Genomic DNA, 27630 nt, shown 5'->3' on the forward strand with positions numbered 1-27630 from the left:
AATCTCCTCTGACATTTACATGTTGCCCTTGACTAATGTATCAGTAATAAAAATAGGATTTTAACCCCATCAGCCATACCTTTTATTGAGACCATGTTTTGTATGGGCTACTTTGGATATATTATCACTAATCCCTACCCAGATCTAAGAGGTTGTGATATTATCCTACTTTATAGGAGATGTCGAATCTCAGAGAGGGGGAGGCTTTTGATCAAGCCAGGGTCAGGCTTCAAGGCCAAGAGTAAAATCCTGGCTTCATCCTCCAAGCCATGTTGCCATCCCATCCTTTAGCCCAGTTGGAAATGCAAGCTTTCCTGCCACCTTCTCCCATGTGACCTTCTTTTCTTGGCCCAACCCCATTCTCTAGTCTCAGGCCATTTTGTGGTTATGCTGTTGGCTTCTTCCAGTTGCCCTGAGGATTCTTCCTTCTTTCCACACGGTTCCTTTCCTTGGCTACTTTCTGGTCATATGATCTCGAGAAAGTTGCTTAGTTCTCTGGCCTGAAGATTCCTCATTTATGGAAAGTATACAGAATTGTATATATCGCATTATAGGTTTTTTTCAAGGTTTAAGTGTGATAAAGGCTAGGACACCTTTAGCACCATGCTTGACACATAGTAGGGCCCCAGACACTCACGTCTTGTAGAACTGGTGCCACATACATTCCAATTCCTGCCAGTTAACATCTCCCCTGCTGTACTACCATCCTTCTGCCCTGCTCATGCACTGATTCACATTTTCATGACTTAGTGATTCTGTGTATTGCAGCTGGCCCTCAGTTTTCTTCTCATATCCGTTTTGTCCTTTTACAATCTATCCCACACACTTCTAAAAAATTAATTTTACCAAAGCAAAGCTCTCATCACATCACTTTTCTGCTCTGAAACCTTTGATGACATCCAACTGCCCATTAACTTAGGCAAACATCATGTGGTAATATCCTAACTGAAATGCCCAGATGTGTCTCTTCTAATGGCCTAAATGGACCCTCACTAGATTCAAGTTTATCCTAGAGCTATGATCACATCTTCACTGCCATCTCTTCTTTCCACGGAAGCTGCCACACCCACAGCCTTTGCTGAGTGACACATTATAAGCACAGCTGGTTGGATCAGAGTCAGACTCCTGATCCAAAAGCTGCCAATTTGTGAACTGTTTAGTGGTCTATAATGTCTGACTCAGCTCTAAAAGATGGACTGGTCCAGTTAGATTTTGTCTTGGGAATACCAAAGCTTAGGAAGAATTGTTTAGCTAACAGAAGGAACTGAAGCCAAAAAGTCATGAGAAAGACTGATGGGAGCATGCAAAACCAAAGCTATGTGAATACAGAAGAAATAAAGGAGAAGCAGAAATGATAAGCAGGCAGAGTTAGTATAGCTTAGCACATGTTGACCCTCAATAGACATATGACGAAGGAATAAGTATAAGTGTCATTTGGAATAGGAGAGGAAGAAGCAGATATCCAGAGTGTGTTTTAATAGTGTTAATGGTGGACCAAAAAGAGGACCCCCTTAAGGGACCTCTTCAGGGCCACATTAGATCCAGAGCCCAACTGCAGCTTTGGTCTCTGTGAGGCTCAGGGCCTACCATGGCTTATGTTTTTGGATTTCAGGGACATTGTACTTTGTCACTCCATATGTGTCCCCCAAAGATTCCCTTACTCAAACTGGCCTGAGTTGATTGCTGTTCCTGATAAACCAAAGGGCAGGAACGAAGCACCACTGGAATGGGAAAAGAATAGATTCTGCTAATGGCTCTAGTGCTGCTTTTTAGCATCAGTCAGTGTGTGTATTTATTGAGTGCCTGTTCTGAGCCTGGTATTTTTCAGGAGAAAGGGATAGAGGGGTGACCAAGAAAATCTGCTCTCTAGATGTTTCCATTCTGTAAGGGTGATAGGCAGTAAGCACACAGACCAGAGTGAAATAATTTCAGCCCCAGATAAGTGCTGTGAAAAACTGGGGAATGTCAGGGAGAGTGACTGTGGGGCGGCTCTAGCCAGGGATGAGATGAGTGGTAGCCATGTAAAGATCTGCGGGGAGAGCAATCTCAGCAGAAGGAATTACAGAGCAGAGCCAGAGCTAGAAATGTGAACAATCTGTTCAGGGAGCAAAGATGGCCAGTCTGACTGGACTGAGTGTAAAAGGAGTGGGGGGAACAGAGGGGGGACAGGTCGGGAGGGTTAGACTGCATGAAAGCATGGGGTGGAGTTTAGGCTTCATTTTAAGTGGAAAGGGATATGAGATGATATATTTATGCATTAGAAAGATGATTCTGATTACTGTGTAGTATATCTACTGAAAAGGGAAGGAGTACAGGGAGGGAGGGTAATTCAGAGCTATTAAAATAAAATAGGCAGGAGTTGACTGTAGTGTCAACTAGGACCATAGTAGTGGACATTGTGGAAAAGATAAAAGAGTTGAATTGGTGCTTTATTTTTAGAGATTGAGCTAGTACCTCCATTTATGGTGAATGCTGACTTAGATATGGGTATATGAGAAGTAGAGCACTAAATGATCATGGTGAGGTTTTGGACCCGAGCAAGTCTGGGGTGCTGGTACAATACACTGAGATGGAGAAAGTGTTGGGCAAGGATAGGATGGGGGGAGGTTTATGGTAGAAAAGCAACAGTGTGGTGGAGAGGTCTGGGCTGAGAGTTAGTAACATGCAGTGGCATTTAAATATGTAAGACTGGGTGAGTTTTCTCAAGAGAAAAAACATGGGATAAAGGGAAGAGGAGGGCCATGCATAGAATGCTGGGCATTCTGGCTGACCTCTGCTCACTTCGTGGTTTTAGATCTTAGTGCCTTTTAAAGTGAGGGGCATGGACTAGATCTCTAAGCTGCCCCCTCTCACTGTAACATTCTTAGGCTCTATAATGGAAACAAGGAAAAATACATACATCATCTGATTTTGAATTTAAAATTACATATTGTTGAAGGCAAACACATTCAATAATGGCTTCTCTAGCCAAACAGCATCCTGCCATAAGGTCAGGCTAACTTGGTTGTGAGAAGCTGATTATTATGTCTCACTTGGTTGTGAGAAGATGATTATTATTATGTTCTTTGCTCAGGAAGTGGCATGAAAAAGTTACTTATGGAAAGTCACTGGTTTTGTGCTGAAATCAATTATTGGGGATGCGGGCAAAGGTTGCGGTTATTAAGTGGGGACTCTTCCCACCTGTTAACTTGGGATCTCAGTTGTCCAATTATTTGAATATTATCTGTGTTTCATAAAAGGAGTCTGCCCAACAAGAACAGATTGTACTGACTATAGCACCATTTGTTGCTCTGGCTCCTTGGCCCGTGCTGAACAAATGCCAAGGAACTAGCAGCAGATGAATTCCAGCTCAAAGGTATCTGTTATGAGGAATGAAGTTGCTGATAGGACACATGCCTTCTTGCTTCTCCACAGAGAGAGTTCTACTCTGGCTTTGTAATCTGCGAGGGGCGCATGGACATAAGCTTGAATAGGCATAGAGCATAACTCGGGTTGAGGAGTCAGGGAGAGAGGAGCAATTAATCTTGGGACTTGTGCAAAAACTAATAACACCAGGCCCTGACACTTTGCGATTACTCAAGGAGCCCAAAGCACTTCATAAACATGGAATAATTTATTCATGTCTCCCACTTTTTCCTGCAAGACAGCTCAGCGTTGTCTTCCCCTCCTCCTACTTCTGTGACTGGGAGAGCACACTAAATCACAGAGCTTAACTTATGTCCAACCCCACCGCAAATTAGTTACCAGTTACAGGGTACGAATGTCTCAATGCAAGTGTTGTCAGCCACCTTGCTCGATATTTCCCAATTTAATAAAAATCGTCCCAGTTACCTAGGAGACTTGGTAGGACTTTGTAGATAGGCTAAAAGCATTTATGAACTACAAAAGTGTTCGGCTGTCAGCTTGATTTTTCCACCCTAGCTGAGATTTACTGGAATTGCTTACATGGCTAAGCTGGAGTCACATGGCAGGTGACTTCCTAGCATTGTGCTAAAGATGAAAACTTAAGGCATTTCTTTTTTTCAGGATCCATATGCCCTCTATTTCAACACCATGTAGACCACTGATCCTCTACCCAAAAAATCTGGGACCCAATCCGGTCAGACTCTCTGGGGATAGGTCTTGGTCCTCCATCATCTTTAAAAGTTTCCCTGTTGACTCTCCTGTGCCCCCAGGGCTGATGACCATAGCTGGGGAAAAACAGACATGATTCTCCACTTGTTTGCTGCAAGCATGCCAAGAAACTTCTCTGTACTTTGCTTTCCTTGTAAATGGAAGATAGTAATATGTACTGCATGGGGTTGTTGGCAAGATCAAGTGCAATTAAGTAAAATGAAGTACCTTATGGTTGATATACATAGGGTTGGCTCAAAAAAAGTTAACTCCCTGCTCTCCTTTACCCGAGCTGTTGTGGAAACAGTTTCCATCTATGGTGTAACCAGAATTTTTTTTTTTTAAATTGAGAATTGAGGTATAATTGACATATGACATTATATTAGTTTCAGGGGTATAACATAATGATTTGATATTTGCATATGTTATGAAATGATCACCTTAGTAAGTGTAGTTAAACATTTCTATAATAGGATAGAAATTCTATATACCATTGTCAGTTAGAACACTAGAACACAAGGGGGCCACAACCTCTAGCTTTGGTTTACTTGAAATTAGTCAGTAAAGCCAAATGGGTAGTTGGTATTGCCAGGAAGCCTCAGGGTTAGCTTTTGTAAAGGGCAGGTTCTTTCATTTCTAACTGGTTCTTAATTGTCCATTTCGTGAAGCAGAAGCCAGGATGGAAGACCGTAGCAGAGGGGATATGCCCTCAACTAGATGGGCAGGGCCAGTAGTGTGCCTGCATCCTGGAGGGCTCACTGATGAGGGTGGTCCAGGGCAGGTGAAAGGGAAATGATGGCTCTTGTCTTCTCTGAAGCTGGCAGAGGCAGAACTCTGGTCAGGAAGTAGTAAAATCTTACTCCAGGCTGACTTTCCTTTGCTTAGTTTTATTCCCTGCCCCTTAGTGATTCTGGTGCTGGTATCTTTCCCTTCCTGGTCAAAAGAGAACTGCCCAGACTCCCAGTGCCTGAGGAGCTCAGCTGTCTCTACTTGATAACAAGGCTCTGCCTGGCCAGAAATAAAGCAAAGCCAGTGAAACAGCATTTCCATAAAACGAACTACCTTTCATTCAAAGGCTTATGGCCTTTTAGACATCATCTTGAGGAAGAACGGAAACATTGCTGTCCAGTGGGATGAACAGGCTACATCAGACTCCAGGCCCTCCTCTGCCACCCTGGGGAGGAGTAGACAGTGGGGCCCTTGCCCCACTTTCCTAACCAGGCTGGGGGCCCTGGAGAGGCTACACCTCCATGTCCCTCTCATCACAGTGGGGAGCAGCATGCACAGAAATGGGAAGCCTGCCTTGGGTTGTGTTAGTGAGGGTCACTGTGTTCCACAGGTGATCGTAACACAGTTCCCTCCTGCACCCACTATGGCGGGGGGCGGGGGCAGGGGCCAAGTGGATTTAGTTTTGGGCAGGAGCCATGGCACTGTCATGGTTTGACTTGGAGATCCTAGAGCTCTGGATGGGTTTCTGGATCATGCCTTGAGTAGCAGGGCACAGCTATAGTCAAGCTCTTCAAGCTGTACTTCCTATCATCTGTCCTTTTGTCTACCAAGTGCAGTGCTGAGGCAATTCCCATCCATCCATCCATCCATCCATTCTCCATCCTTCCCACCAGCCCTCCAGCATGTACTGGGCATCTGCTATGTGCCTGGCACTGCTGAAGTCTATGGGGGGAGGGGAGACAGCACTGCTGTTAAAGATCTCAGGATTATTGAGAGAGACTAATGATAGGCAGATATTGGTTGGTTAGTGGATCATCATCTGGTGAGATAAGAATAATCACAGTTAGTAATAGGATATGTTGTGATTCTGAATTTTACGGCCAGAATTCTGGGTCAGGATGGAGGAAAAAGCACATTTCTCTAAAGATTTTTCTGAGGCTAACCAATGGTATAGGACAACTGACTTTGAGAGGGACACAGTGGAGACCTGAGGGCTTGGGGTTGTGGCACCTCCTGGGTGGAAGATTGCTGTGTCCACCTGTCCTCTCAGGGAAGGGTTGGGGGAGTGATAGCAGAAGGTTGCTTGCTCTCTTCTGTCTCATTTCCCAGGCTTCCCTCCCAGGGAAAAAGCCAGAACACTCACCCATGCCATTTTACTATTTTGAAAGGAGAGAGGCTACAAGTGGAAGGATGATGGTGGAGGCTGCTTTAGGATTATATTTAGAGATTAACTCCTACATTCAAATGGAATCCTAGGCAGCCTTTCAGGTGGGTGGAGCAGTTGCTTGGCTGGGTAGTCTTGCTTTGGATACTGGGAACAGGACCTAAACCTTGGTCAAGGAGGATCTTTAGTTTGTCAGCACGAGGAAATGCAAGAAGGTATATTTTCTGAGCTTAAATCAGCCCCCAGCCCCCACTCCAACTGGAGCAGATTAAAATTTGTGACCCCTTGGCATTTCCTGAGGAAAGAGAGTATTTTTCTTTCTCCCCAAAATGACAGGTTTCTAGTTCTGTAATGAGGCATTAAGATTTGAGAATAAAGAAAGATGGACCTAAAATTTATTTTGATTGAAGCCAAACTTGGTCTGATGCCTATTTACAACGACCTTAGATAATTTCCCCTCATTACTCAATGTACTATGTTTGCATCAGATAAGGGTTTTCTGGGAGAAGTTACTTGCTGAAGATATGACTGAGATACGGTCACTTGTCATTGTAGATTGTGCTAGTTCAGCTTCTCTTGAGAAAGAAATATGGATGGGGATAGGTACGAGATGAGAGACAAAGACAGGTGAGAGCCTGTATTCCACTTTCATCTTATAAGGGGGCTGCATAGTGATCCCTCTTTCCTCCTGTTACCTGGGCCCTTGTTTCTCTTTGGTCTAAAGATTCTTGGTTCATGCAGTCCCATTGCCCATCCTCTCATGAACACCTTCATTGGTCAGCACCAAGCAGAAAAATTAATTTACGTTGTTCATGTGTGGCTGCTCCTCTTGTCCTTGGCAGAGATTCTCCAGGAGAAAATGCAGAGAGGGGAATACTTGCTTAGAACCACCATCTCATTTAGTGAACAGCCTCAGCCAGGAATCTGTGTAACCCAGCACTTCTTCCTTAGATCATCTTGTGAGAGTTTCTGGTTGTTGTACCTTCATAGCAATTTTGCTGTTAACGTAAGAGTCCCCAATTCTGTATTCTCCATTCTGTTATATAGAAGTTGGACAATCGATATCAAGAAACAAAGATAACATAAAAGCCAAATGTTTCTGGCACATGGCTGGTCACAAACACCTTGCCTCTCTCCATGTCTGTAATTCCTGTCTCCTGCCTCACCGGTTTATCAGAATTCATCTGTTTTTCCTCGACAGAGCTAGTGCTGCCAACACCATTTCTTCCACATTGAATTATCTATCCATTCAACAAACATTTAAGCCAACGCTTCCTATGTATCAGGGATATGGGGATGGAAGAAGATCTGGCTCTATTTTCAAGAAGCCTCTAGTTTAGTGGAAATACAGACATGTAGAACTGGTTTATCTTACAGGGGCTGGTGTGGGTGGTGGCATAGGTGTATACAAAATGGTGGGAATATGGAGTGAGGTGAGTATGAGTTGCTGGGAATACAGGAACCAGGGAAATTACCCTGAGGATTAGGGAATAATTAGAGGTTTTCTGGTAAGATGAGAGAGAGAGCAGAAGGAGCAGTATGTACGAGGGCTTAGAGCCACAAAACAGGATGACAGTTTCTGGGACTGGTGAGTAGCTACATGTGGCTGGAGCCCAGGTCCCATGGGGGAGGTGACACATGGAGTTTGGCTTCCAGAGCCCCTGGGCTTACTTAGGAAGCTGATTTCAGAGAGATTTTGATGTTATCACTTGACAGCTGTACATAGACTGATAGAAGTGTTGACATCCTCCTACTACACTGTAGTGGATGTTGTAGAGTGTCCCCTGATCCTAGGCACTTGCTCCCCCGACCCCCCAACTCCAACAAGCTGTTGGGTGTATTACCTGTGGATGTCTTACAGCTGAGTCCTTCCCAGAAAAGTGGCTGAAGAGAGCTGCTTGTGTAAGACCCTGAAGGCCCATAAAGACTTAGCTTCAGCTTGAGACAGCTGGGGAGGAGCATCCCAGCCCCATGGGGATCCACCGACACCGTTGTTGTGACCACATCACAGCTCAGCTCCTGGTTTTGCCTAATTTTACTTCCTTTCCTCCCTGCCTGCTAACATTTGAAGAGCCCTATTCAGTGAGCCACCTGCTGACAGATCCCCATTTCACAGTCTGGTTGCAGGAATCTCAGCCTGCAACATTCTTCACCCATCTGGAGAGTTAGTGGCCTCTTTTTCCTCTCTTGGGTCACCCTCCAAGTCTTCATAGCAGAACAGTGGTTGGGATTTTGGCACACCATATTTTGCAAAGCTTCTGATTCTTTTGTACCCCAAAATCTTTCTGTGGGCACTTAAAATTTTTTATTTTTATTTTTTTAAATTCAAGTGTAATTAACATACAGTGTGTAATAGTCTCAGGTGTATAACATAGTCATTTAACAATTCTGTACATCATTCCTCAGTGCTTATCAAGGCAAGTCTACTCTTAATCCTCTTTATCTGCTTTACCTATCCCCCCTCTCCAGGCTCTTTTGAAGACTGTGTGAAAGCAGAGGTGGCCCTTCACTTACCACCCCTTTCCTCCAGTGTATGGCAAGAGCCTTCCATGTGGGAAGAGCCTACATGAAAAGGGGAACCTTTGCTGCAGTGACCACTTGGCTCTATGGTTTTGTGGGATTCTACTGGGAAATTGTGACCTGATTTATTTGTTTAGCATCTTTCTTTGTTCTTAACCAATTCAAAGGGGAACTCTGACTTCATATTTATAGAAGGTCATAAAACTTAGTATTTTTAAAAATAAGCAATAAATGCATATAACACAACATTCATAAAGATTTAAAAAAATTTTTTGGAGTCAGTAATACATGTGTATAGCAAAATATTCAAAAGGCGCATAATGGTATAAGGTCAGTATGCTACTTTTTTTCTTCTCTAACCCTTTCAGTACTTCCCTTTCTCCTCATCTCCTACCCTGCACCCCAGACAACCACTCAGAGTGGTTTCTTTGCACTTTGTAAAGGTAAGAGATTTATCTCTTCCATCCTCTTAGGTGAATTGATCTCCATTGACAAGACCTTAATATGTAAAGGCTGGGAACCAGGTGTGTTGTATAATTTAACTATTCTATTTCTTGGGCTGTAGCTAATTTATAGATTTTCAGTGTTGGAAGGGTCATTAATAGATGCTTAGTTTGAGAAACCTTTCCTAATTTCCCTCAGGAAACCTTTAACCACTTTGGGATGCTAGGCCTTTGTATTTACATCTCCAGACATGCTTTCTTTTTAAATGTTAACCAAGCTTTTATCTTTAAATTATAAAATCATATCACTTCACACCAGGCAATGTAGATAACCCATACCTGTACTACCACCGTCCAGAGTAAACACCTATAACTTGCTATACATACTTCTAGAAATTTCTCTGTGTGTGTCTATGTACATTTATATGCATATTCTTTTAAAAAGTAATGCCACACTCTAATAAGTTTTTCAACTTACTCTAGTATACACTGTGAATGTCTATTTCAATAAGTCATTTCAACATTTATATTAATTACAGCAACCTGACTGCTGTTACAAATAGACCTGATCATGTGATGGATGCACACAGAAGTTTATTTCCTGCTCTTGAACCAGACCTGAACATGAATAGTCCACAAGAGCAGCTTTCCTTTAAGTGGGCATTCAGGGACTTCTGGGGATTGGCAGTCTTGCCATTTTAACCAGCCAGATGGAGGGAAGGGCATGCAGGATCTCACAGGTGCATCATTGGAAGTGGTGCACATCATTTCCATCCACGTTTTATTGACTAGGACTCAGGCACATGGCCTCACTCAGCAGCAGGGGAGGTTGGGAAGTATCTCTGGCTGTGTAGCCAGGAATAAGAGGAGGAATTTGGTGAAAAGCTGACACATATTTGTTAATATAGCTTGTCTGTGGTCCCATCCCTACACCACTTTGCACAATAATTGCTACTGCTCTGTTGGTATTTGCTGAATGAATGAATGAAGCTTTCTAGTTCTATTGTTCAGGTTTAATAAAATCTAGTATTTTTGTTAAGGAGTAAGCATAAGACAGCTCTCAGATCATGAAGGAATTGTGGAGTAGAACCCTGCCACCTGAGAAGGAAAAGCCTCAAGGGAAAGGCAGGGTACTTAGCCTGGACTGGGAATAGAGGTGAAGAGAATACAAACTTTCTGGGAGTTAATGGGAGTTAAGAAGGATCCTGACCAGAAATGGTCCGGAATTGCAATGTTAGGGAACTAGTGTAATTGTTTGTTTGTTTGTTTGTTTGCAAAGCTGGATAAAGCATATCTTTATAACCTTAATGGGTCTGAATTTTAATCCTTGATGTTTTTGTAGTCTGTATGTTCATACATGCTCACCTTTGTAGAAGTTTTTTGTTGCTGTTCCTGGGAAGATGAATCTAAAGATGTGTTGTTGAGGGCTGACTCTGAGAAGTGGGGAAGGCTTGCAGCTTAGAAAAATGCCACAAGCCCCCAGGGGACTGGCAGTGGAGCTCTGCGGTGATACCCAGAGAATGACTGGTTAGGACAGCTGGTATCCTGGAATTCCTGGTAGACACAGGATCAGAACTTCCACCGACAAATATCAATTTTTCCATTTATTAGGTGATCTTGATAGTGATTCTGGGCAGGTGGGGACAAGGGAGGCTATGCCAATTCTCCACATGCCCTCTGTCCAGAAGAGCCTGAAAGGTTCATACTGTTTTGTTCCCCTTCTGCTAACCTCCTAAATGTAGTGACTGGTGCCAAGGCAGCTGGCAAAGGCAGCTGAAGCTGGGCTCAGAATTCCTCCTCATTCCAAGCCTGGGTTTACCCTCATGTCAGGCCAGTGAGTTCAATGCATGTTCTCCCATTCTGCCTTGACCACCCATGCCCTTTGTCTTTATTTTGGGAGATACATTAGGGAATGGTTGATTTCTCACTGTGCAGTTTGATCTCCCCCAATACATAATTAACTCTTCGAAACTACCTTGATTCAGGGCTAGGTTTCCTCTTCCCTGTAAGAGGGTAGAAGAACTCCTCTCATAGATTTTCATTGCCAGTGGCTGTCCTGTTACAAGACCAAGAGCACAATGGCTCTGTTCTGTAGTTGGCCTGGTTGGGGAGTGGACTGAGGACTTCTAGGCATCATAAAAGTCTTTTTTTTTTTTTTTTGGTTCAGTTGGTCACAACTGTCTGGGACATACAGGGCAATGGAGGGATAGAAAGAAATAACACTTAGCATCTTCCCCCACTGTGTCTTCAGAGCTGGTGGCTAGCCAGCCAATATCTAGAGGCTGGTATATATCCTTTAGGACTTAAGAATCCACATCCTTGCCTCCTGCGAAGGGCAAAGTGAGGTGGCTGAGCAAGGTAATTTCATTATTGGATAGAAGTTCTGGTTTTTTAATATTTTACAACTTACATGAAATCAGCTTAATGTGTTGAAGGCTACTTGCTTTTTCAGTGGAATTTTTAAATGGTGCAGCAGTTACTCTGGCTGCAATAAAAACTTGGAATGAGTCAGGTAAAGAGTATATATAGTTTCCTTTCAGTATTCCAAGTGGCACATGTAATTATTAAGATTTAAAGCATTTTGGCCTTCAGATCATAAAATTCCTAGGGGGGTGGTGTGGGGTGGAGATGAAAGGACAAAGGAAAGGAAGGAGAAGGGTAAGAGGATTCTTGTAAATGTCCTTAGCTGTTAAATAACACTATTTTATAGAGTACCATCCATCTGAAAGCCTTGGAGCCCTTTGTGGGATCATACCATCAATCCTCATACTGTCCCCTCTAGGAGAAAAGAAGCAAATAGCAATGTACTTAAAATATGAAAGAAGAAGAGGTGCTAAAGATGGAGATTTTAGTTGATCGTCACCCAGGAAGTTTCTCTACCGCAAGTGTGGGGCCAGGTGTCCCAATCCCTTTTTGCATGTTCAGAGTGCACAGGGCCTTGCTCTGGGCTGAATAAAGGATAAAGGCTACCATATTGCTTTATGATCCATTGGCAGTGGGGAGAAGGCACTAGAAAAGAACATGACAAATCTTTGAAGGTAGGAGTGGGAACAAGGCTTTTGGGCTGGGCCAAATGATAGCTTTACTTGCCTCTATTTTAATTATATAATTGTTTGGACATGGCTACCATTTGATAGCCACAAAAAGCAACTGGGAGCATAAACATATTTACTATTAAAAAATCAGTGGAAAGAAAGGCAGCAGGGATGGGTGGGGGAAGGAGATATCATAACTTCTCTTTTAACCCCTCCCCCAGCACTTACTCCCCATCCAGCGAATCTCATTAGCTGCTGTATAAGGAGAGAATTGTAATTTAGTCATGGTTGAATCTATCCCATTTCCTTTCAGTATTTAGAGACTTTTTTTTTTCCATAATTATGCTTTTGTGACAACAGAGGTACTGGGATTCTCTGGGGTTTGGGAGTATCTTTGCTTTATCCTGAAAGCACCTGTCTATTCCCTCTGTGCAATGGTTTCTAATCCTGCCTAGGATGGAGTGATACAAAATGGGCTTCTAATTTCATGGATGAAGTGAGAAGAGATAATATCAGCTCAGTTTCCCTGCATAAAAATTATTTCTAATACAAACCTTCTAGAAGTTTCCTTTTGTGGCCACAACATGGTCAGGAGGATAAGCATGTATGTGCATGTAGTTTTCATCCATATATATTTATAAACAGAGCATGTGAAGAAATTCTTTTCTTAACCCAGGAATTAGGCAGAGTGCTTTCTGTTAATCAATTTGAGTGTGCAAGGTGATTTTTTCCAAGCATTTGTAAAACGCCTTAAGATAGAATCATGACAAGTGTCAGGTATATCTGGTTTGATGGGGACCAATATTTCAGGCCCCCTTAGCAGTGGTTATCTCAGGGTGATTGTCCGTGCACAGGTTCCACACCTGGTCATTGGCATTTGCTGCAGTGTGGTCTAAAAGGAGCTAGGAGAGGAGAGGGTTAAAGAAAATAAAGGGGCTCTTATGTGAACATCTTTCCCCTTTTTCAGCTTTTTAGAAGATAAATGTTTCAGATTTCAATCTGTGGTTCCCAGCAGTTCTTTGGGAACACTGCAGTCGGCCCACAAAAAATCACTACTGCTGAGCCAACCCTAGATAATGCGTCTCAGCAGGGATGACATAATGTGCTAAAAGAAGACTATGATGTAATGCCCATCTCAGAAATCAGAGCCAATTTCCGTTACAAAGCCTTGGAGTGTAGCAGGAGGTAATGAGCTAGCATAAATTGTGCAGCACGGAAAACTTCTAGGTCCGATATTACGATCTGCATGTTTAAAGGCAAAAAGAAGAAGAAGAAGAAAAAGAACAAGAAGAAATAAGAAATAAAATAGAGTTCCTAGATCTGCTGGGCTCAAGAGCATCTGCTCAGCAAGAAGCTCTGCTCCCTTCTGATGTGGACAGACTGGTGCCCCAGGCTGCCCAGATCACCTTGGCCCATGTGGGAGATAGTTGTCTGGGTCTGTAATCTGCAGCAAGGTGGTGATGTAATGCCTAATGCTAAATTTGTTTCAGCAGATAATGTTTGATAAGCAGGCATGGTATTTGAAGGAGATCGTGCCTTCCCTGGAATGTGGGGGTAACTAGGCTAGAAATGCCTAGCAGGAAGCTGGGGGTGAGGAGACTTGAGCAAAGTCAGATTCACCTTGAAAACTTTAGCAGGTGCAGTGTGCTGTGGCTTGGAGAAGTACACGTATGGGGGTGCCTCAAGCCCCCAGATAACCAATCTTTGCAGCCTCACCTTAATTAATGATGCATCCCGGCCTCTTGGGGTGTAGCCTGCCCGACAACCAGAGTCCAGCTCTTGGTTGTACTTCCTATAAATGATGAAAACAGTTACAGATTCATCTAAGTGATGATCCAGAGTCTCAGAGAACCAGGAAAGGAAAGCATGATCTTCGATTTAAAAAGCGTTCCACCCCATCCCCACTGCAATTTTCTATTTTCACTCATTCTTTCCTTCCTTTTATTTTTAATTGCTCTGAGTGTTTGCATGAGGAACACATTTCTATTTTGTTTGCCTTCTCTGTTTTCCATTGCTTATTCCTCAGTGGGGGCTTGATCCTGTAACCCGCCCTGCATCCCCCAGCTCCCTCTGGATGGAACAGCAGTGCTTTTGTGTCACTTCTTGCTGCAGATTGGGCCTTCAGCACCACAGACCTGGGTAGTGACAGCATTGGCAGAGAAGTGTTGGCTTCATAAATGGAATGCTGTCTTTAAATAGGGAATGAACATCGGGAGCAGATGAAATTTTTCTGGTATAAGAAAATGAGAGAAATAAAACAGAAAACATGACATTTGGCTAAAGAAGAATTGCTCCTGTGACATGCAAACTGAAATGGGCATTGCTTTCTAGACTTTTCTGTGAAGTGCTAGCAAGTCTTTCAAGTGTGTCCTTCCCTGCTGAAAAGACAGGCAGCAGCCTGGCCCCCGGTGGTCATTTGCAGACTGATCACGGGTCAGATAGTAATCCTACTAATGATCATTTTTATCCAATGTTCTTTACTGCACAGCAGGAGCTTTCCTAAACTCCTTGCATTAATTATCTCATTAAATTCTTACCAGAACCCACCCATGGGTTAGGTACTGGTATTATTACATCCGTTTTACAGAGGGGGAAACTGAGGCTCGGAAGGTTTCTGTAACTCACCAGGTTCACAGGTAACATTTGGCCCAGCTGGCACTGGCATCGTTAGGACTCTATAGTCCACTGGCTTCACTGCTATGCAGCACTAATGCTCAGATGACATCGGGTTTAGGCAGAGATGGTTCCTGTCTTCAGGGTGAGATATCCTACAGGGCAAAAATTCTTTACGTTAATATTTTCACAAAGCAAAATTTGTTGCCTTTTATCTTTTGATCTGCATCATTGGGTCGAATGCTGGGGATATACCAAGTGCTCACTAAATGCTTGCTAAGGTGTATGTGTGTGTGGGGTGGGTGGGTAGGCCGAAGAATGAGTGCATGAAAGAACAAAATCCAAATCAGATAGAGGGCTCTTTGAAAAGGATGGGAGTCAGGTTGCTTCCCATTTCTTGGGGAAAACACCTGAAGGAGATGGCCAGTGATGTGCCTGCATTAACAACTAAGTAAGACAAAAGGGCTAGTATTATTTGTCATCAAATCTTTCAGCATCTGACAAGGTGATTGAGGCTGCCCTGTGGATAAGTCGTAGAGAAATGTTATGTACAGATTGTACTCTTTACTGAGGACTCTCCATTAAGAGTTCTTACCAGTTCTGTAAAGTCCATTTTTAAAAACAAATGTGTATGAAAACCCATGGGTATAGGAGCAAAATCTAACACAAAGGAAGGACATAGTAAAGCAGAACTATTGATTTAGACAGTCTGGAAAGAGACCTGCTTCTTTATATTCAGCAGCCATGGGTCTACTGCTATATAGTTTCTCTTGTTTTTATACAACAGATATGATGAGACTCCTTTGATCTTCTTTAGTCTGAGATATGTGCTATCTCATGTCTGTTTGCTTACTTGGGTCTTTATAGGCTATAAAAAAGACATAGAAGGAAGAATACCATTAACAAAAATCTCACAAATATTCTTAACCCTCAAGAAAAATTCAGCCAACAAACATTGGGCAATAATGAGACCATCTCAGTGGTAGATTTAAAATATCATGCTTTCAAGTTTCCATTTCATATGGCAGAATTTTGTTTTCATTGCAGGTATCCTAGGAAATGCTCTTCAGCCTTCACACCAATTTAATTCCTGCCCTTTCTGCATCCTTAATATCTTGTGAATCTGCTTCTTTTCCATTCTCACCGTGCTCTCTTTTCATCTCATTTAGGTCATTGTAGGAAGGTGATCCCTTCCTCTACCATCTTCCACACCAGATCACTGTAGCAAATTAATTTGCCTACAGCACAGCCCTCTAAAAAATTTTCCATGTCTGTCCATCACTAAAAGTATTTAGACTAAGGTTTCTAGGTCATTCATTTAGATACTCTGCAGTTTGGCTTCCAACAAGATTTTCTAGTTGTGTATCTCTCTTCATTTATCTATCCTATGCTTTAGCCAAACCAGTCCACTTGCTGTTTCCCAAACAGATATTTTGTTCTTGTGGCTTTGTGCCATTTCCTTTCTTTTCCAGGAAGCCCACTCTTCAGTGTCTTCTTACTGTTTAAATCTTTTGGGTCCTTCAATGTCCAGCTCAAGATACTACTTCTTTGATGAAGATTTCTGGCTCCTATCACTTGGTGATGATATACATCTTTTCTGGAATCCCATAATATTCAGGTCAAATCTCTCAGGGCACCTATCTGTTTCTTCCTTGTGTTATAATTGTTAGTGTGAAATGTCACAGTCTTAGAATTTTGTAGCCAAGAGGAATATTTTTCTTCCCTGTCTTGTTAAATTGTAAATTTCTAGAGGCAAGTCTATGTTTTCTTCATATTCATATCCCTTAGAATGTGCAGCAGAGTTCTTAGCACATGGCAGATGTTCAGTGGATGTAGTCAAATGAATGGGATGAGAATTTAGAATCCCCAGTTGCAATATTAATCATTGAGGCATATGCAGTCCCAAAGCTAGAAAAATGGGACTCACTTAGATATCCTTGTTTCTCTGCTACTTTTTGTCCCTTGGATATGTGGAACCACAGAATTCCAGTGAGACTTGCTGATACCTGGTTTATCCAAGGAGGCCAAAGAGAATATAAAAAATAGTTGGGAAGGAAAGAGTGATGACAAGGAGATGACAGGAAGGTACTGACTAATTGACCTTGTTTTTCTCATCTGATTTTTTTCACCCTTTGCTTGTCTCTTTTCTACCATCCTTGTCTTCTTCCTGTTGTCCAGACTTTTTAAACTCACAGTAAGGACCAGAGGTGATTGATAAAGTTTAGAAAGATAATATTAGATTACTTGTTCCATAGAAATTTTCTGGTTCTGCTGAATTACTATGTCCATTGAGAAAATTTAAGTCTTGCCTTCCCATTCTATAAAATGAAAGGGTGATAACAGATTAGCCCTGATTTTCCATATAGCATGAGAATTTGTTGAAATCTAGTAAGAGGCAATACTAAAGACATTTTCCCTGTTGGTCAGGCTGTTGAGTTCTTGAGTGGAATATTGATATTTTCTTTGCTACAGATAGCTTTATAGAGCATATACAGAGCAGAAGCACACATTGCACCAAATAAAATCCTTTCATGTTAAACCTTAAGAAGGTGGAAAAGATTTGAGTTGATTGGTACAAAATCTCATAGGGCTGAAGAAATTCTAATGAATATTAGGGTGATGAAATGCCCCTGTAAAATCTAATGAAGTAGATAAAAGAGTGGATATTATTATGGTGAAACTTATATTAACCATAGGGTTAGCTAAATGTAATGCTTCTTCTGGAATCTGTCATAGGCATACATTTCTCTGAATCCAAGAGAAAAGGATACTTTTCTGGTTCGTGTTCAAGCACCTGTTAAAAGACCTGTTAGTGAGCCTCTACCTCTGAATAGCTATGATGCAAGATCCACCTCTGACATCCTTAAAGCATTTCCTTTGACTGAAGATCACAACCTCAGCCTATCCAGGTTGACTTGAAGCCAGCCATTTCCTGACCAAACCAAGATAACTATGGGCTAAGCCAAAGGTTAAGACAGTTTGAATGGATCAATACAAAAGACAATAATGAGACGAGGATCATCAAGATGTTGTTGCCTCCACTGATGGTTCCCAAGGTCTCCTGTCCATGTCAGGTAAATAGGGGTGAGAGAAGAGACCTCCTGGGAGATATATGTGGATCATGAACAGCCCCTCATGACTACTTATCAACACCCTCCTTCCAGGAATGAACTCAAGCTGACTTCAAAAGGAGCTCAGCCCACGCTTCCCATTGACCGCAGTCTTGTCACCAACACCTTATGGTTAACTGAATCAAAAGCTTCCGACAGGTCTAAAATTAGCCTGGCTAAACATATCATTAAGGAGTTAGGGAGGAGTGTGAATGACCTTTTCTCAGTCCTGGTCTCCCAGATCCAGTCAGCTGTGGGGGCTCACTGGAGAGCTAAATTGGGCTTCTAGGTTCTTGAAATAAATGACCCTTTAGATTGATTTTTTTAATTGCCTGAAGGTAGATATTTTTAGAAAGTTTGGAAGCATTCTGTTCATCTATTTTGAATCATTTGAGTATAAAAATGTGGCATTTTCACACTTTGGGATATTCAAGTCCCCTATTCCTTTTTTAAAAGTCTCTAATATTTTTTTAAATCTTTCAAATTAGTTTATTTAAAGGCCAAATTTGATTTCCTCACAGTTTCTGAGGTAAGGATGTAACTTTATCAGCTTCGAGGGAAAAGAAAATCATGGTAGTTCATTGTAAAGAAGTTATAAATATGCGGGAACACTATTCTAAGCATTATATTTCTGGTAGGAATTTAAATACCCATGGAGAAGAGTGGCAAGGCAGGGCCTGTGTTTTTACTCCTTTACACCAACCTTTAATGACAGATTAAAGAAAAAGATTTATTCTCTTTGTTACTCAAGGAACTCAAGGACACCCTTATCCTGCATTTCTTTCCAGGTTCCAAGTGTAAAAGACCCAGGGGAAGAAAAGGAAGGCGACATGGTGTCATTTCTGAACTCTTGTTTGACAGGAGCCAAAGTGTTTCAATTTCTTTATTTTCCAGTCCAATTATTTCGAAATTCATTTCTTTTCTCATTAAGCCAGCACATCCCCATGTATGTTTCCTAGAACACCAAGTCTGTAGGATGTTAATACATGTGACTTGAAAAAAGAGTTTTGAGTTAAACAGATTTCTTTACTGCTGATCCTCTTTCTCAGAGTCCCTCATGTGTGATGTGACTCCCCAAGAAGGGAATATGGAATGTAGTATTTCTGATGCTTATGTGTCCTGGATGAACCTCCTTTCTCTCTCTCCCTGTCTCTGTCTCTCTGTCTTTCTCCCTCTCTACTCCACTCTCCCCCTTTCTCTATTTATTAAACCAACTGTCTAGAAGACTGGCGTTTTCAGGAGCACAATATGGGAAGTAGTAAGTAATAGAGGATGATATTTGTAATTTCAAAATCTTATCTCTCTTTCAGTTGACGGAGCAGCTCATTTTCCTGAGTAGTGATTATCTAGTGGCACTGGTATATCCCACCTTTCTCACTACTAGGCAGTGGCCCTGCGGGATCACTTGTCTTCTCTGGGCTTCCATTCCTTTGTGTGTAAAATGAGAGGTTGGGCCAGATGGTCCTTTAGACCATTACAGTGCCTCCTCCCCAAGTTCCTGCACGGTTCCACAACTGGTTGGACTAGGGGTAGAATTGCATTATCTTTTCAGGTTTGAGTGATGTACTTTTGGCTTATTCTTTTTCAGGTATTGCCAGAGAGTCATTAGTGTTGGAGAATAAACCTAAGACATTTTAGGCTAAAGGAAATTCTTTAACAAAGGGCAGGCATCTGAAAATAGGAGCCTCGTTAGAAAGTAGCTCCTCAGCCAGGATTTTAATATAGGCCTCACAGCACAGCTAAAGTCATTTTTGTGATTTTTAATTAAAGTGTGTCTGTGCTAATGTTGTAATTATAAACAGGCTCTGTCAAGTCAAGGAGCGTTTGCCCTTCAATCATTGTATTTCAAGGCACTTACTGCCCACTTTTGACAAGTGAAAAATGTCTTCAGTTTGGAAGTCTGTGACAGGAGGATGTAGCTTTTATAGTTAAGTGTCATATTCTCTCTGGCTCTTTCTACCTCAAACCCAGAGGCTGCTACAAACATTTGAAGAGCCCTGCCCATGTTCTATCTAGACTCTAAATCCCACTGGGCTCTAGTTTCGTGGTCTATGAAGTGAGATCCTAATTATACTGTCTCTGGAAACATACCACCAAAGGCTTCTCTCTTTCTCTTGATCAAAATGTACCTGACCCTAGGCCTTGCGCTCAGTTTCCCAAGCTAGGAGTCTACCATGATGTTGCAGTAGGTTAGGTGTTCATGGCTGAGAGCTTCATTGCTTTCTTGGGGACATGGCTCTTGTTCCCTCACTCTTTCTTGTGCACACACTGCTGTAATGTGTTTCAGTGGCATTCTTCCTTAAAACAGTGTAGAGAAGTGAGGGTGAAGCATTATTGACACTCTGTCCCCACCTTGGTTTAAACGAGCAGCACAGGATCAGAACAGTGAATATGACATGGAGACGTGGTGGGGAAGATCCTCCTCCCCAGTAGAAAATCATTGCATGACTGTCTTGAGTCTACAAATTGTTCTCTAAGTCTGTAAAGGCAGGTTTTGTTGGGCTAGTTTCTCCCATTGCCCATGTCTCATAAATCAACTCAGCCTCTCCTAGTCTCCAGTGTAGACAGTAGACTGTGTGACTGGCCCTCCTCAGTTCTCCCAGCCAAAACTGATTGGATGAGGAGGAGGCATCTGATCCTGGAAGAATCATTCTGTAGGCTGAGTTCATCAATGGTATGTCCTCTCTCAAGGATTTGAACTGTGAGACTTAGATTAACTGTGCTTGAAATCATATAGACAAACCTGGCAGCACTGAGCCAGCATACCCTGTGTCCATATGTGGCAGAAGCTAGGTAGCTGCTGCTCTTCTTACAGGGCCCTGCGTTCCTCTCCAGTCTACCCTGTCCCCGCCTGTCCTCAGGTGCACAACTTGTCCAAGGATCACCTTCCCATGAGGTGTCGTTTGCTCCTTATCTTGAAGGCTCATCCTGATTATGCTTTTGCCTGACTTTCCTTTTCCTAAAATTTGAGCTGAGAAGTTCTTACAGAAATGACCTGGCTGTTGGTTTCTTCCCCATCTACGTGGAAGTTAGTCTATTTACCTATCAGTATATGATGCACAAACAAGTGGGTGAATTTTTTTTTTTAAGATTTTTTTATTTATTTGACAGACAGATCACAAGTAGGCAGAGAGGCAGGCGGAGAGAGAAGGGAGGAAGCAGGCTCCCTGCTGAGCAGAGAGCCCGATGCGGGGCTCTATCCCAGGATGCCGGGATCATGACCCGAGCCGAAGGCAGTGGCTTTAACCCACTGAGCCACCCAGGCGCCCCAAGTGGGTGAATTTTTGTCCTATTTGGAGAGTCCGTGCAGATGGACTGAGTTAAAATATAGTCTGTGTGACATCCCTGAAATTCACCTTGACTTGCACTTGAGTTGTTTTGGGCAGTTGGCTCTGGTTGTGCTGAGTGATGTAAGTGAATGTAGTGGCTGAGGCAGTTTGAGGACTACAGGTGAGCTTGGTGGCTAAGGCTTCTCTTGCAGGAGTCTGTAGGGGGGTGTGACCCATCTCTACCTGCTCATTCCCAGGGGTGGTTTGGTGCTCTGGAAAATATTGAATTGCTTTGGGATTAAATCGTGTTGAAGGAGAAAATTAAAGAGAGAAAGGAGAGGTGGCTTCCTGCGTTTAGTCTCTGAGAAGCTAGGATCTTCCAAAGTAAGAGGATAGTGAGACTTATTCACTGATGCATACAGTCTGAGAGAGGGCTTCTGCCAAGGAACTCGAGAGACAGAGCCACATGGGTCTGAGATGTTGTCCTGGGGGCAGCATGACATCCTGAGGGACCAAGGGGCGGACTGCATGGCACATCGATGTGCTGGCTACAGTGTCCCACAAGGAATCTGGGATCATGTTTGGGTTCAACATTGTCCCCCCCACAGCATGTTTCTCAGAAACTGTGGAAAGCAAATGCTTAGGCATATGGGCTGCTGTCAGTGATAACAAATGTATTGTATATTCTTTTTTTTAAATTCTGGAAACTGCATTACCACATGGCTGAATATAAAATAACCCTGCCCTTGTTTTAGATTGTTGGGTGGTGTGTGTTTGCTTGTTTGTTTTTGAGAGAGAGGGGAGCAGTAAGGAGGGGCAGAGGGAGAGGGAGAGAGAGAATCTTAATCGATGTGGAGTTCAGTCTCACAACCCTGAGATCATGACCTGAGCTGATATCAAGAGTTGATTGCTTAACCAACTGAGCCACCCAGGCGCCCCTGTTGAATGGGTTTTAAAAGATGGCAATACATTTATAAGAAATTAGAATTTGGGGTAGAATCTTGATGACGTATCCTGCAACAGTTTCAAAGATATTTTGTAACTTTTCTGTTGGTGTGCCATACCATTCGATTCTGCAGTTAATTGAATGTTCTTTTTAAACATAATGAATTACAAACTTCATCAGGTGAGGGGAAGTGGAAGTGGTTAGAAGTGTTCCTTATAAATGTCCATTTAGTTTGTATGAACACTAAAAATGTTCATTTTTGAAATGAACACTTAAAATGGATCTGTCTTTATTATTAATAGTGAATATGAAAATAACATTTTTAATAAAATGACAGTATGACATAACATACTAATAATAGTCCCTCAAATCATATAGGGTGGGCATTATTGACATCTATGTTTTACTGATGATAATCAAAGAGATCAATTGACTTGCTCTAAATGACATTGCTGGTGGGGAAGTAAGTCTTTCCCTATAGTTCCTCACAGAATTCTGTGCCCTGCCTGGTGGTGTTTCTCTTTAGAGTTTATTCTTAGTGGAAAATTAACCTGTAATAATAAACAAAACAAAGCAAAACAATTTAAGTATCTAAGAGGGAAGGTACATTGGCCAGCTGTTGTGTCCCACCTCCTACCATTTTCCCTAGTCATTACCATGGAAACCAGCTATGCCATCTATCTCCCTCTTTGCGTCTCCAGGATTTTCTGACTTGGCAGTGCAAGACAGCTACAGGAACCTACCAGGCCATTCTTGCACATGAACTCAGAATTAACACCTCTGGCAATTCTTAACCAACAGAAGATGGCAGCTGGTCAATAAATGTCCCCTTCCTGAATTCCTCCTCCTATATACCTCTGCAGTGTATTTTGCATTAATTTTTTCTCCTTTCCCGTTTTACATTTTTTAAAAAAGATTTTATTTATTTGAGAGAGAGAGAGAATGAGTGAGAGAGAAAGAGAAGGAGCAGGGGGAGGGACAAATGGAGAGGGAGAAGCAGACTCCCTCTGAGCAGGGAGCCCTCTGTGGGGCTGTATCCTGGGACTCAGGATCATGACCTGAACTGAAGGCAGATGCTTAACTGATTGAGCCACCCAGGTTTCCCTGTTTCACTCTTACTAGCTGTCAAATGTCCTGGATTTATCTCTATAAATTAATGACCCACAGGCGAGCCTTTATCTCATGGTTCTGTTTCCAGGGAGGAACCCAAGCTAAGTCAAAAAGTTTCTGTAAATCAGTTTCAAGGCCGCTGACTAACTGTAGTGGGCATTTGTTGCTTTTGTCACTTGGTATTCACTCTTTCTTCTTAAGATAGCCACGCTTGAATTCCTCTTTTTCTAATTCAGGTCATGTGGCTTTGGTGTATCTGATTCCATCTCTGATAAGTCTAGCTTTGGAGGTGAACATGTGACCTGATCAGATTCTCTAAGACTTTTACTAGGATCAAGACTCTTACTCCTGGGTCCCTGAGTAGGTGAGAGGTCTATGCTGCCAGTGCCTTTGTGTGGGACTGGAGACTGGGGAAGGTAGCACTAACTGAAAGGAAAAAAAAAAAAAGTCATGTCCTGATTATAGTATTTGAGTCCTGAATCCATCTGTGCACAAAACCAGATCCACCCCTGAACTTTTAGTTTGTGTAAACCCATAAATCGCCTAATGCCCAAGCTATTTACTTGCAATGAAAGCATCTTACCCATTCTCCAAATGTGCAGGTTATCTAGGTTTGGGGGACAGATCACAGTTTCCATGACAGAAGTACCCTCCCAACAACAGGAGTAAGGAAATTACCATGGGGAGGTAGATTTCCACCCCCCCATCCGCATCCATCCAATCAGATTGAAATGTTCTGGGTGAAATAATTTGTGGCACAGTTTCAATTTTCCCTCCTAGAGGAACAGCGGATTTTCAATATCTCTACTAATGAGATCATGGGAGCTGTGGCTAATATGGAGTAATTTCTGCCTGATGAAAGGGGTGGGTTAGCTGTGTAGTGATGGCTGTGGTATGACTCACTTCTCCTGGAGCCCTAGTGTCCTCTTTCATTTTCTAGAATTACTGTTTTGGAGGAATGCTCTGGACTGAGCTATATACTGAGTCTGTGCTAGGACACTGCATGTATAGGCATCCCTGGCTCTAACTTTGACCATACTTTTGTGCCTCACATTTCACCTTCTTCTTTTTATGTATGCTTATTTGGCTTTTCCAAACTCATGGCCTTCCTTCCTAATCTGAAACAGTATCTTCTGCAAACCTGTGTCTTCTGAGAAAAGATAACTCAGAGGAGTTTTAGCAGAAAGACCTTTTCATTGAGGAGTCGACGTTCATTGCTCTCCCTTTCTGCTTCTGCTTCTAGGTACCAGTGCATTTATAACCTGCTTAGGGTGTGAAGCACTTAAAGGCTTCCTAGGCCCTAGGTTAAGAGCTTCATCCCAGTTTCAAGATTGCCCAATAGGTCGCCTGGGTGGCTCAGTTGATTAGGTGTCTGCCTTTGGCTCAGGTCATGATCCCAGTTTCCTGGGATCAAGTCCCACATCAGGCTCCTTGCTTAGCAGGAAGCCGCTTCTCCCTCTGCCTACTGCTCCCCATGCTTGTGCTCTCTCCCTCTCTCTGACAAATAAAGAAAAATCTTAAAAAAAAAAAAAAGGAAGAAAAAAGATTGCCCAAGCAATTGAACATCTCAGAGGAAGATACTAGAGCTTGTTTGGTTTCTAGACTGCCTCAGACTCCACATCAAAGTATCTCTTAAAGGATCAGTAAATCCATAAGCTCATCTCTTAACCATTTCAAAATCTTTTCTCCATACAATTTTGTTGTTTTCTTAGTTCTCTGAGGTATAGAGAGCCAAGATAGAGTCACCTAGAGTCACTGTGGGACAGATATAAGGGCCTAAAGCAGGCCTTCTGATGGATGTCCTGAACTGAAAAGAGATGGATGGCCACAAAAAGGTTTGTTTCTCTTGGTGGTGTCCCTGAGTGATGCCTTCTTCAGGGGACCAGATCTACTAGTGTCTGTCCAATCATGTTCTCACTTTTGGTTCTGTCTCTTGAAGACACTGCTTTCCTTTGAGAAAGACCTCTCTGTCTCTGGCATCAGGGTTTCTATTGTATTTGCCAAGGGACCCTGTGTCTCAGTCTTAAGTACTGAGTGTGCTTATATGTTCCTTTGAGTTATTGTTAATTTTTACTTCTAGATAAAGAAGTATCATGTCACAGGGCGCCTGGGTGGCTCAGTGGGTTAAGCATCTGCCTTTGGCTCAGGTAATGATCTCAGGGTCCTGGGATCAGCCCTGCATCGGCTCTCTGCTCAGCAGGGAGCCTGCTTCCCCCTCCCCCTCTGCCTGCCTCTCTGAAATCTTGTCATCTCTTTCTCTCTCTGTCAAATAAATTTTAAAAAAAGTCTTTAAGAAGTATCATGTCTCTGGTAAAGCTCTAGATATAACCACCCTGCTTTTGTCTGTTGGTATAACTTCAGTAACCTCCCAGCCAAAAGAATGGGGTCCTGATAAGAAAGAAGATAACCAAGCAGCAGGAGGAAGGAGGAAGGCACTCCGGGTTGTGCTGGTAGCCTTGGACTGACCCAAGCCTTCAACTGGCTTCTCTCAGGCCATTGACGAGAATCCTGCACTAACTAGGGCTGCCTTTGGGGCTGCAATTGGAACCTGTTAAGATTTCTTACACCTGCTTTATGTAAACAAATAGAATTGTGGAATTATTACAAAAACGTCCCTTGCCAGCTCCATCAGCCACCCCTTAGGCATTTATAGATCCAAAGTCTATAGAGTGCATATGTGATGTCACAGAGCTAAGAAAGCTATCTCAACATGGCCAGTTTTAGGGATTTCTTAGACAACCCTAGTGCATGATTGCAGTGTTTATCACCAAGTTCTCCAATGGGCTTCTCATTAAAAGTTAATGAGCAGCTTCCCTGTGCAAGGCACTGTCCTTACCACACCAAGACAGTACAAAGAGGGGCACCTGGGTGGCTCAGTGGGTTGGGCCTCTGCCTTCGGCTCAGGTCATGGTCTCAGGGTCCTGGGATCGAGCCCCATGTTGGGCTCTCTGCTCAGCAGAGAGTCTGCTTCCCTCTCTCTCTGCCTGCCTCTCTGCCTGCTTGTAATCTCTCTCTCTGTTAAATAAATCTTAAAAAAAAAAAAAAAAGACAGTACAAAGAAAGTTAAGAAAGCGTTTCTGCCTTTAACACAGCTATATATAATCTCGACTGGGAAGCCAGGACACAAAACAGAGAAAATTAAACAACGAAATAAGTGTTTTGTAGGAACCCAAGACTGCAGTCCCAGAGATGTTAGAAGGCAGTTTGTCATTATTAACTAGGTTTACTGAATACAATTAACTTTTTCTTTGAAAAATATATCCATAGTTGTTTTATATAACTTTTGTATTCATCACCACCCAAACGCAGTGGTAGATTTTATTTCTGATGATGAATACTCTTGTGATTTATTTTGCAGCTAAAGCATAGAAACAAAGATGCTGTTGTTACTTTATTTACCAAAAACTTAACAGTTGATGGAACTAAGATTGAATATTTTTATGGCCACTGGGAAAAGTCTTGAGCCACTGAGAGTACACTGTTACATGTCTTCAGAAGTCAAATAAGCAGCATGTAGTGCCCCCCCCATAAATAAATAAATAAAAACAAATAAAGGCTCAGAAGGACTAGGTTCCCACCTAAGTCTTAACTATCTATGAGCAATGTGACCTTGGGCAATTTACTTAATCTCTCTAATGTTCTGGTTACACACTGATAAAGCAGAGGAATGATCTCTCTTGTGTAGAGACTTTGAGGGGATAGATGATTTAATGCACATAACACACCTAGCACAATATGTGAAACCAGTAGGCAACCTATAATGACAGCTTTTATACTGATGTAACTATACACATCTGAATTGCATCTTGTCAGATTATTTTGAATCTTCACATGAAGTGACCAGGAATTATGACATATGTGAGGGCCCTGGGTAACATGCTGGGCTGTATGTTGACTGCAGGTTATAGAATTTTAAGTGCCAGATGTACTATCATAATCGTTCAAGAGAACTTTATTGGTTTCAGTACATTTTTAAAAATCTAGAATTTGTTTTTACTAATTGGCAGTTGGTAATTCACAATTGGTAAGAACATTTTCTATAATTTTTTTTTTTTTTTTACAAATGAGACCCATGATATTTAAGATGAAAACTATTAATACAGTTGATACTATTGGTAACACTGACTAAGAACTATGTTTGGTCACAGAGTAACTTGTCTGTATCATAAGGAAGTAACACAAAATTATTTAGAGGAAGCAGTGGTTTAAATTCCTGGTTGTCAAGGTCGCTGGCATTTATATTACACAGCATAGATGCCTTTGTACCAGAAAATTGTTAGGGTACTGCTATGGGCTGAATTGTGTCTCTTCCCCACCCCCCTGTGCCAAATTCATACATCCAAGTTCTTAGGGCCAGT

Source organism: Martes martes (assembly GCF_963455335.1).
Source record: "Martes martes genome assembly, chromosome: 5".
In the NCBI taxonomy this organism is placed as follows: domain Eukaryota; kingdom Metazoa; phylum Chordata; class Mammalia; order Carnivora; family Mustelidae; genus Martes; species Martes martes.